Source organism: Hesperophylax consimilis, unplaced genomic scaffold (genome assembly GCF_061612785.1).
Source record: "Hesperophylax consimilis isolate HC1 unplaced genomic scaffold, BYU_Hcon_1.0 scaffold_46, whole genome shotgun sequence".
Lineage (NCBI taxonomy): Eukaryota > Metazoa > Arthropoda > Insecta > Trichoptera > Limnephilidae > Hesperophylax > Hesperophylax consimilis.
This window is the reverse complement of record NW_028301276.1, coordinates 540,057-549,035: the sequence shown is the minus strand read 5'-3', so window position 1 is coordinate 549,035 and position 8,979 is coordinate 540,057. Positions and strand designations below refer to the sequence as shown.

The window sequence follows — 8,979 nt, the reverse complement described above, 5'->3', positions numbered from 1 at the left end:
CATAATAAGTGAATTAACTCTTGGGAAGGGGGGACCGCTGGACCACGGGCTGAGCCTGCGGGAGTAGCTTCTCCAGCCGGCGCAACTCCTTGGCCAGCTCCCGCACCAGCTGGTTGCTGTTGATGGTGTCGGGGATGTTATCCTTTTTGGACTGGTCATACTGTAGGCACAATACAATGCATAATAAGTTAATTAACTCTTGGGAAGGGGGGACCGCTGGACCACGGGCTGAGCCTGCGGGAGTAGCTTCTCCAGCCGGCGCAACTCCTTGGCCAGCTCCCGCACCAGCTGGTTGCTGTTGATGGTGTCGGGGATGTTATCCTTTTTGGACTGGTCATACTGTAGGCACAATACAATGCATAATAAGTTAATTAACTCTTGGGAAGGGGGGACCGCTGGACCACGGGCTGAGCCTGCGGGAGTAGCTTCTCCAGCCGGCGCAACTCCTTGGCCAGCTCCCGCACCAGCTGGTTGCTGTTGATGGTGTCGGGGATGTTATCCTTTTTGGACTGGTCATACTGTAGGCACAATACAATGCATAATAAGTTAATTAACTCTTGGGAAGGGGGGACCGCTGGACCACGGGCTGAGCCTGCGGGAGTAGCTTCTCCAGCCGGCGCAACTCCTTGGCCAGCTCCCGCACCAGCTGGTTGCTGTTGATGGTGTCGGGGATGTTATCCTTTTTGGACTGGTCATACTGTAGGCACAATACAATGCATAATAAGTTAATTAACTCTTGGGAAGGGGGGACCGCTGGACCACGGGCTGAGCCTGCGGGAGTAGCTTCTCCAGCCGGCGCAACTCCTTGGCCAGCTCCCGCACCAGCTGGTTGCTGTTGATGGTGTCGGGGATGTTATCCTTTTTGGACTGGTCATACTGTAGGCACAATACAATGCATAATAAGTGAATTAACTCTTGGGAAGGGGGGACCGCTGGACCACGGGCTGAGCCTGCGGGAGTAGCTTCTCCAGCCGGCGCAACTCCTTGGCCAGCTCCCGCACCAGCTGGTTGCTGTTGATGGTGTCGGGGATGTTATCCTTTTTGGACTGGTCATACTGTAGGCACAATACAATGCATAATAAGTTAATTAACTCTTGGGAAGGGGGGACCGCTGGACCACGGGCTGAGCCTGCGGGAGTAGCTTCTCCAGCCGGCGCAACTCCTTGGCCAGCTCCCGCACCAGCTGGTTGCTGTTGATGGTGTCGGGGATGTTATCCTTTTTGGACTGGTCATACTGTAGGCACAATACAATGCATAATAAGTGAATTAACTCTTGGGAAGGGGGGACCGCTGGACCACGGGCTGAGCCTGCGGGAGTAGCTTCTCCAGCCGGCGCAACTCCTTGGCCAGCTCCCGCACCAGCTGGTTGCTGTTGATGGTGTCGGGGATGTTATCCTTTTTGGACTGGTCATACTGTAGGCACAATACAATGCATAATAAGTGAATTAACTCTTGGGAAGGGGGGACCGCTGGACCACGGGCTGAGCCTGCGGGAGTAGCTTCTCCAGCCGGCGCAACTCCTTGGCCAGCTCCCGCACCAGCTGGTTGCTGTTGATGGTGTCGGGGATGTTATCCTTTTTGGACTGGTCATACTGTAGGCACAATACAATGCATAATAAGTGAATTAACTCTTGGGAAGGGGGGACCGCTGGACCACGGGCTGAGCCTGCGGGAGTAGCTTCTCCAGCCGGCGCAACTCCTTGGCCAGCTCCCGCACCAGCTGGTTGCTGTTGATGGTGTCGGGGATGTTATCCTTTTTGGACTGGTCATACTGTAGGCACAATACAATGCATAATAAGTGAATTAACTCTTGGGAAGGGGGGACCGCTGGACCACGGGCTGAGCCTGCGGGAGTAGCTTCTCCAGCCGGCGCAACTCCTTGGCCAGCTCCCGCACCAGCTGGTTGCTGTTGATGGTGTCGGGGATGTTATCCTTTTTGGACTGGTCATACTGTAGGCACAATACAATGCATAATAAGTGAATTAACTCTTGGGAAGGGGGGACCGCTGGACCACGGGCTGAGCCTGCGGGAGTAGCTTCTCCAGCCGGCGCAACTCCTTGGCCAGCTCCCGCACCAGCTGGTTGCTGTTGATGGTGTCGGGGATGTTATCCTTTTTGGACTGGTCATACTGTAGGCACAATACAATGCATAATAAGTGAATTAACTCTTGGGAAGGGGGGACCGCTGGACCACGGGCTGAGCCTGCGGGAGTAGCTTCTCCAGCCGGCGCAACTCCTTGGCCAGCTCCCGCACCAGCTGGTTGCTGTTGATGGTGTCGGGGGATGTTATCCTTTTTGGACTGGTCATACTGTAGGCACAATACAATGCATAATAAGTGAATTAACTCTTGGGAAGGGGGGACCGCTGGACCACGGGCTGAGCCTGCGGGAGTAGCTTCTCCAGCCGGCGCAACTCCTTGGCCAGCTCCCGCACCAGCTGGTTGCTGTTGATGGTGTCGGGGATGTTATCCTTTTTGGACTGGTCATACTGTAGGCACAATACAATGCATAATAAGTGAATTAACTCTTGGGAAGGGGGGACCGCTGGACCACGGGCTGAGCCTGCGGGAGTAGCTTCTCCAGCCGGCGCAACTCCTTGGCCAGCTCCCGCACCAGCTGGTTGCTGTTGATGGTGTCGGGGATGTTATCCTTTTTGGACTGGTCATACTGTAGGCACAATACAATGCATAATAAGTTAATTAACTCTTGGGAAGGGGGGACCGCTGGACCACGGGCTGAGCCTGCGGGAGTAGCTTCTCCAGCCGGCGCAACTCCTTGGCCAGCTCCCGCACCAGCTGGTTGCTGTTGATGGTGTCGGGGATGTTATCCTTTTTGGACTGGTCATACTGTAGGCACAATACAATGCATAATAAGTGAATTAACTCTTGGGAAGGGGGGACCGCTGGACCACGGGCTGAGCCTGCGGGAGTAGCTTCTCCAGCCGGCGCAACTCCTTGGCCAGCTCCCGCACCAGCTGGTTGCTGTTGATGGTGTCGGGGATGTTATCCTTTTTGGACTGGTCATACTGTAGGCACAATACAATGCATAATAAGTGAATTAACTCTTGGGAAGGGGGGACCGCTGGACCACGGGCTGAGCCTGCGGGAGTAGCTTCTCCAGCCGGCGCAACTCCTTGGCCAGCTCCCGCACCAGCTGGTTGCTGTTGATGGTGTCGGGGATGTTATCCTTTTTGGACTGGTCATACTGTAGGCACAATACAATGCATAATAAGTTAATTAACTCTTGGGAAGGGGGGACCGCTGGACCACGGGCTGAGCCTGCGGGAGTAGCTTCTCCAGCCGGCGCAACTCCTTGGCCAGCTCCCGCACCAGCTGGTTGCTGTTGATGGTGTCGGGGGATGTTATCCTTTTTGGACTGGTCATACTGTAGGCACAATACAATGCATAATAAGTTAATTAACTCTTGGGAAGGGGGGACCGCTGGACCACGGGCTGAGCCTGCGGGAGTAGCTTCTCCAGCCGGCGCAACTCCTTGGCCAGCTCCCGCACCAGCTGGTTGCTGTTGATGGTGTCGGGGATGTTATCCTTTTTGGACTGGTCATACTGTAGGCACAATACAATCCATAATAAGTGAATTAACTCTTGGGAAGGGGGGACCGCTGGACCACGGGCTGAGCCTGCGGGAGTAGCTTCTCCAGCCGGCGCAACTCCTTGGCCAGCTCCCGCACCAGCTGGTTGCTGTTGATGGTGTCGGGGATGTTATCCTTTTTGGACTGGTCATACTGTAGGCACAATACAATGCATAATAAGTGAATTAACTCTTGGGAAGGGGGGACCGCTGGACCACGGGCTGAGCCTGCGGGAGTAGCTTCTCCAGCCGGCGCAACTCCTTGGCCAGCTCCCGCACCAGCTGGTTGCTGTTGATGGTGTCGGGGATGTTATCCTTTTTGGACTGGTCATACTGTAGGCACAATACAATGCATAATAAGTTAATTAACTCTTGGGAAGGGGGGACCGCTGGACCACGGGCTGAGCCTGCGGGAGTAGCTTCTCCAGCCGGCGCAACTCCTTGGCCAGCTCCCGCACCAGCTGGTTGCTGTTGATGGTGTCGGGGATGTTATCCTTTTTGGACTGGTCATACTGTAGGCACAATACAATGCATAATAAGTTAATTAACTCTTGGGAAGGGGGGACCGCTGGACCACGGGCTGAGCCTGCGGGAGTAGCTTCTCCAGCCGGCGCAACTCCTTGGCCAGCTCCCGCACCAGCTGGTTGCTGTTGATGGTGTCGGGGATGTTATCCTTTTTGGACTGGTCATACTGTAGGCACAATACAATGCATAATAAGTGAATTAACTCTTGGGAAGGGGGGACCGCTGGACCACGGGCTGAGCCTGCGGGAGTAGCTTCTCCAGCCGGCGCAACTCCTTGGCCAGCTCCCGCACCAGCTGGTTGCTGTTGATGGTGTCGGGGATGTTATCCTTTTTGGACTGGTCATACTGTAGGCACAATACAATGCATAATAAGTTAATTAACTCTTGGGAAGGGGGGACCGCTGGACCACGGGCTGAGCCTGCGGGAGTAGCTTCTCCAGCCGGCGCAACTCCTTGGCCAGCTCCCGCACCAGCTGGTTGCTGTTGATGGTGTCGGGGATGTTATCCTTTTTGGACTGGTCATACTGTAGGCACAATACAATGCATAATAAGTGAATTAACTCTTGGGAAGGGGGGACCGCTGGACCACGGGCTGAGCCTGCGGGAGTAGCTTCTCCAGCCGGCGCAACTCCTTGGCCAGCTCCCGCACCAGCTGGTTGCTGTTGATGGTGTCGGGGATGTTATCCTTTTTGGACTGGTCATACTGTAGGCACAATACAATGCATAATAAGTGAATTAACTCTTGGGAAGGGGGGACCGCTGGACCACGGGCTGAGCCTGCGGGAGTAGCTTCTCCAGCCGGCGCAACTCCTTGGCCAGCTCCCGCACCAGCTGGTTGCTGTTGATGGTGTCGGGGATGTTATCCTTTTTGGACTGGTCATACTGTAGGCACAATACAATGCATAATAAGTGAATTAACTCTTGGGAAGGGGGGACCGCTGGACCACGGGCTGAGCCTGCGGGAGTAGCTTCTCCAGCCGGCGCAACTCCTTGGCCAGCTCCCGCACCAGCTGGTTGCTGTTGATGGTGTCGGGGATGTTATCCTTTTTGGACTGGTCATACTGTAGGCACAATACAATGCATAATAAGTGAATTAACTCTTGGGAAGGGGGGACCGCTGGACCACGGGCTGAGCCTGCGGGAGTAGCTTCTCCAGCCGGCGCAACTCCTTGGCCAGCTCCCGCACCAGCTGGTTGCTGTTGATGGTGTCGGGGATGTTATCCTTTTTGGACTGGTCATACTGTAGGCACAATACAATGCATAATAAGTGAATTAACTCTTGGGAAGGGGGGACCGCTGGACCACGGGCTGAGCCTGCGGGAGTAGCTTCTCCAGCCGGCGCAACTCCTTGGCCAGCTCCCGCACCAGCTGGTTGCTGTTGATGGTGTCGGGGATGTTATCCTTTTTGGACTGGTCATACTGTAGGCACAATACAATGCATAATAAGTGAATTAACTCTTGGGAAGGGGGGACCGCTGGACCACGGGCTGAGCCTGCGGGAGTAGCTTCTCCAGCCGGCGCAACTCCTTGGCCAGCTCCCGCACCAGCTGGTTGCTGTTGATGGTGTCGGGGATGTTATCCTTTTTGGACTGGTCATACTGTAGGCACAATACAATGCATAATAAGTTAATTAACTCTTGGGAAGGGGGGACCGCTGGACCACGGGCTGAGCCTGCGGGAGTAGCTTCTCCAGCCGGCGCAACTCCTTGGCCAGCTCCCGCACCAGCTGGTTGCTGTTGATGGTGTCGGGGATGTTATCCTTTTTGGACTGGTCATACTGTAGGCACAATACAATGCATAATAAGTGAATTAACTCTTGGGAAGGGGGGACCGCTGGACCACGGGCTGAGCCTGCGGGAGTAGCTTCTCCAGCCGGCGCAACTCCTTGGCCAGCTCCCGCACCAGCTGGTTGCTGTTGATGGTGTCGGGGATGTTATCCTTTTTGGACTGGTCATACTGTAGGCACAATACAATGCATAATAAGTTAATTAACTCTTGGGAAGGGGGGACCGCTGGACCACGGGCTGAGCCTGCGGGAGTAGCTTCTCCAGCCGGCGCAACTCCTTGGCCAGCTCCCGCACCAGCTGGTTGCTGTTGATGGTGTCGGGGATGTTATCCTTTTTGGACTGGTCATACTGTAGGCACAATACAATGCATAATAAGTGAATTAACTCTTGGGAAGGGGGGACCGCTGGACCACGGGCTGAGCCTGCGGGAGTAGCTTCTCCAGCCGGCGCAACTCCTTGGCCAGCTCCCGCACCAGCTGGTTGCTGTTGATGGTGTCGGGGATGTTATCCTTTTTGGACTGGTCATACTGTAGGCACAATACAATGCATAATAAGTTAATTAACTCTTGGGAAGGGGGGACCGCTGGACCACGGGCTGAGCCTGCGGGAGTAGCTTCTCCAGCCGGCGCAACTCCTTGGCCAGCTCCCGCACCAGCTGGTTGCTGTTGATGGTGTCGGGGATGTTATCCTTTTTGGACTGGTCATACTGTAGGCACAATACAATGCATAATAAGTGAATTAACTCTTGGGAAGGGGGGACCGCTGGACCACGGGCTGAGCCTGCGGGAGTAGCTTCTCCAGCCGGCGCAACTCCTTGGCCAGCTCCCGCACCAGCTGGTTGCTGTTGATGGTGTCGGGGATGTTATCCTTTTTGGACTGGTCATACTGTAGGCACAATACAATGCATAATAAGTTAATTAACTCTTGGGAAGGGGGGACCGCTGGACCACGGGCTGAGCCTGCGGGAGTAGCTTCTCCAGCCGGCGCAACTCCTTGGCCAGCTCCCGCACCAGCTGGTTGCTGTTGATGGTGTCGGGGATGTTATCCTTTTTGGACTGGTCATACTGTAGGCACAATACAATGCATAATAAGTGAATTAACTCTTGGGAAGGGGGGACCGCTGGACCACGGGCTGAGCCTGCGGGAGTAGCTTCTCCAGCCGGCGCAACTCCTTGGCCAGCTCCCGCACCAGCTGGTTGCTGTTGATGGTGTCGGGGATGTTATCCTTTTTGGACTGGTCATACTGTAGGCACAATACAATGCATAATAAGTTAATTAACTCTTGGGAAGGGGGGACCGCTGGACCACGGGCTGAGCCTGCGGGAGTAGCTTCTCCAGCCGGCGCAACTCCTTGGCCAGCTCCCGCACCAGCTGGTTGCTGTTGATGGTGTCGGGGATGTTATCCTTTTTGGACTGGTCATACTGTAGGCACAATACAATGCATAATAAGTGAATTAACTCTTGGGAAGGGGGGACCGCTGGACCACGGGCTGAGCCTGCGGGAGTAGCTTCTCCAGCCGGCGCAACTCCTTGGCCAGCTCCCGCACCAGCTGGTTGCTGTTGATGGTGTCGGGGATGTTATCCTTTTTGGACTGGTCATACTGTAGGCACAATACAATGCATAATAAGTGAATTAACTTTTTATCTCTCTTCTATAGAATTACATAAGCTGAAAATTATTGTAAAGAACGCATCAGAAAGAAATTTCTTCACTTATTTGAATGAGGATCGGACATTGTTCTGTTCCTTCCCACCTTTTTAAAATTCACGTCCCACTCCACAGATTGTACATTCTGTGGTCTAGAAGTGGGAACTTTAGATCGCATATTTTTTGTTTGTCCCTCTCTAAACAAACATCCTCTCTTCTATCAAGCCTTATCTAATATTGCCTCCCCTCCATTCAACATCTCATCTCTTCTAAATCTGAACTGGACTCCAATTTTCGTTATAATTTTGAAATTTGCCTAAAAAAAAAAAAATAATTAAAATAAAATTAATATTTAAATTTTTTTTTTTTTTTTAAACATACAACAAACAATGTTGCACTTCCATGAGTTATCAAACTCATTAAGGGATCGCCAATTGGTAGTTTTGAAATAGAAGAGTAAAAAATAAAAAAAAAAGAGTTTTGTACAGAAAAATTAGACCCAACCTTTCGTTTTTCCATAATTTTAAATGATGGCCAAGAACACCCTTTAAGGGTGAAAGCCAGAAATAATTGGGGAAAAACACATCAGAAAAGAGACAATTGCAGCAGAATGATCACGAATGTGTACTTATTTAAAAATAGGTACTTTATTGCCTGTCTGAAATCTAGACATATCAGTTCCACTTTTGAAAATATTTTTCTGTTAAAATAGTGGATTCATGATAACTCAACACAGTGATAATTCAACACACCTTTAAAAAGTCATTAAAAACTAACCTATAAACCTAACCTAACAATTAGATAATGTTAATTAAGTGTTTTTGAAGTGAAACTTCTTTACGCGCGTCATGCAATTTCGAGGACCGGAGTAAAACCGACTCATGACCGAAACGAAAATGCGGGACCACCGATTAAAGTTCATTTGATCTAGTCAAAGTTTTGAAGTAACATATAAATGCTTCTTAGCTCATCCCGACAACTGGCGTTGGTGGTGTAATGGTCAGCATAGCTGCCTTCCAAGCAGTTGATCCGAGTTCGATTCTCGGCCATCGCACATTATTTTTTTGTTTTTAACGCCTTTTTCATTCAATATCTTATTTTTTAGTAGGTCAGAACATTTTTTAAAAGAAAATAATATTGCAAAATAATAAAAACACTTATCTCACTGTGATAAAACATTACTCCGCTAGAGCGCGCTTTGCGTTATTGTGTTGGATTAAAATTATTATCTAATCCGTATATTATGATAATTGTATTACATTTATTTAATTAATTTATTTATTTTGATAATATGTAATAATTTACAGAAAAAAAAATTAAAACTATCTCCCTCTGATAAAATATCCGTTCGCTAGAGCGCACTACGCGATCTTGTGTGGGATTCTATTTCTGTACATTGTACATTATTTTTAAAAATATATTATATTTTGG

At 51.2% G+C, this 8,979-nt stretch overlaps 1 non-coding gene across 1 annotated transcript; it reads left to right on the top strand.

The window, feature by feature from the left end:
* The first annotated feature begins 8,530 nt into the window (after nucleotides 1-8,530).
* On the top strand, nucleotides 8,531-8,602 carry TRNAG-UCC (transfer RNA glycine (anticodon UCC)). Its single transcript has one exon. It is a non-coding gene; the product is annotated as a tRNA-Gly (tRNA).
* The last annotated feature ends 377 nt before the right edge of the window (nucleotides 8,603-8,979 follow it).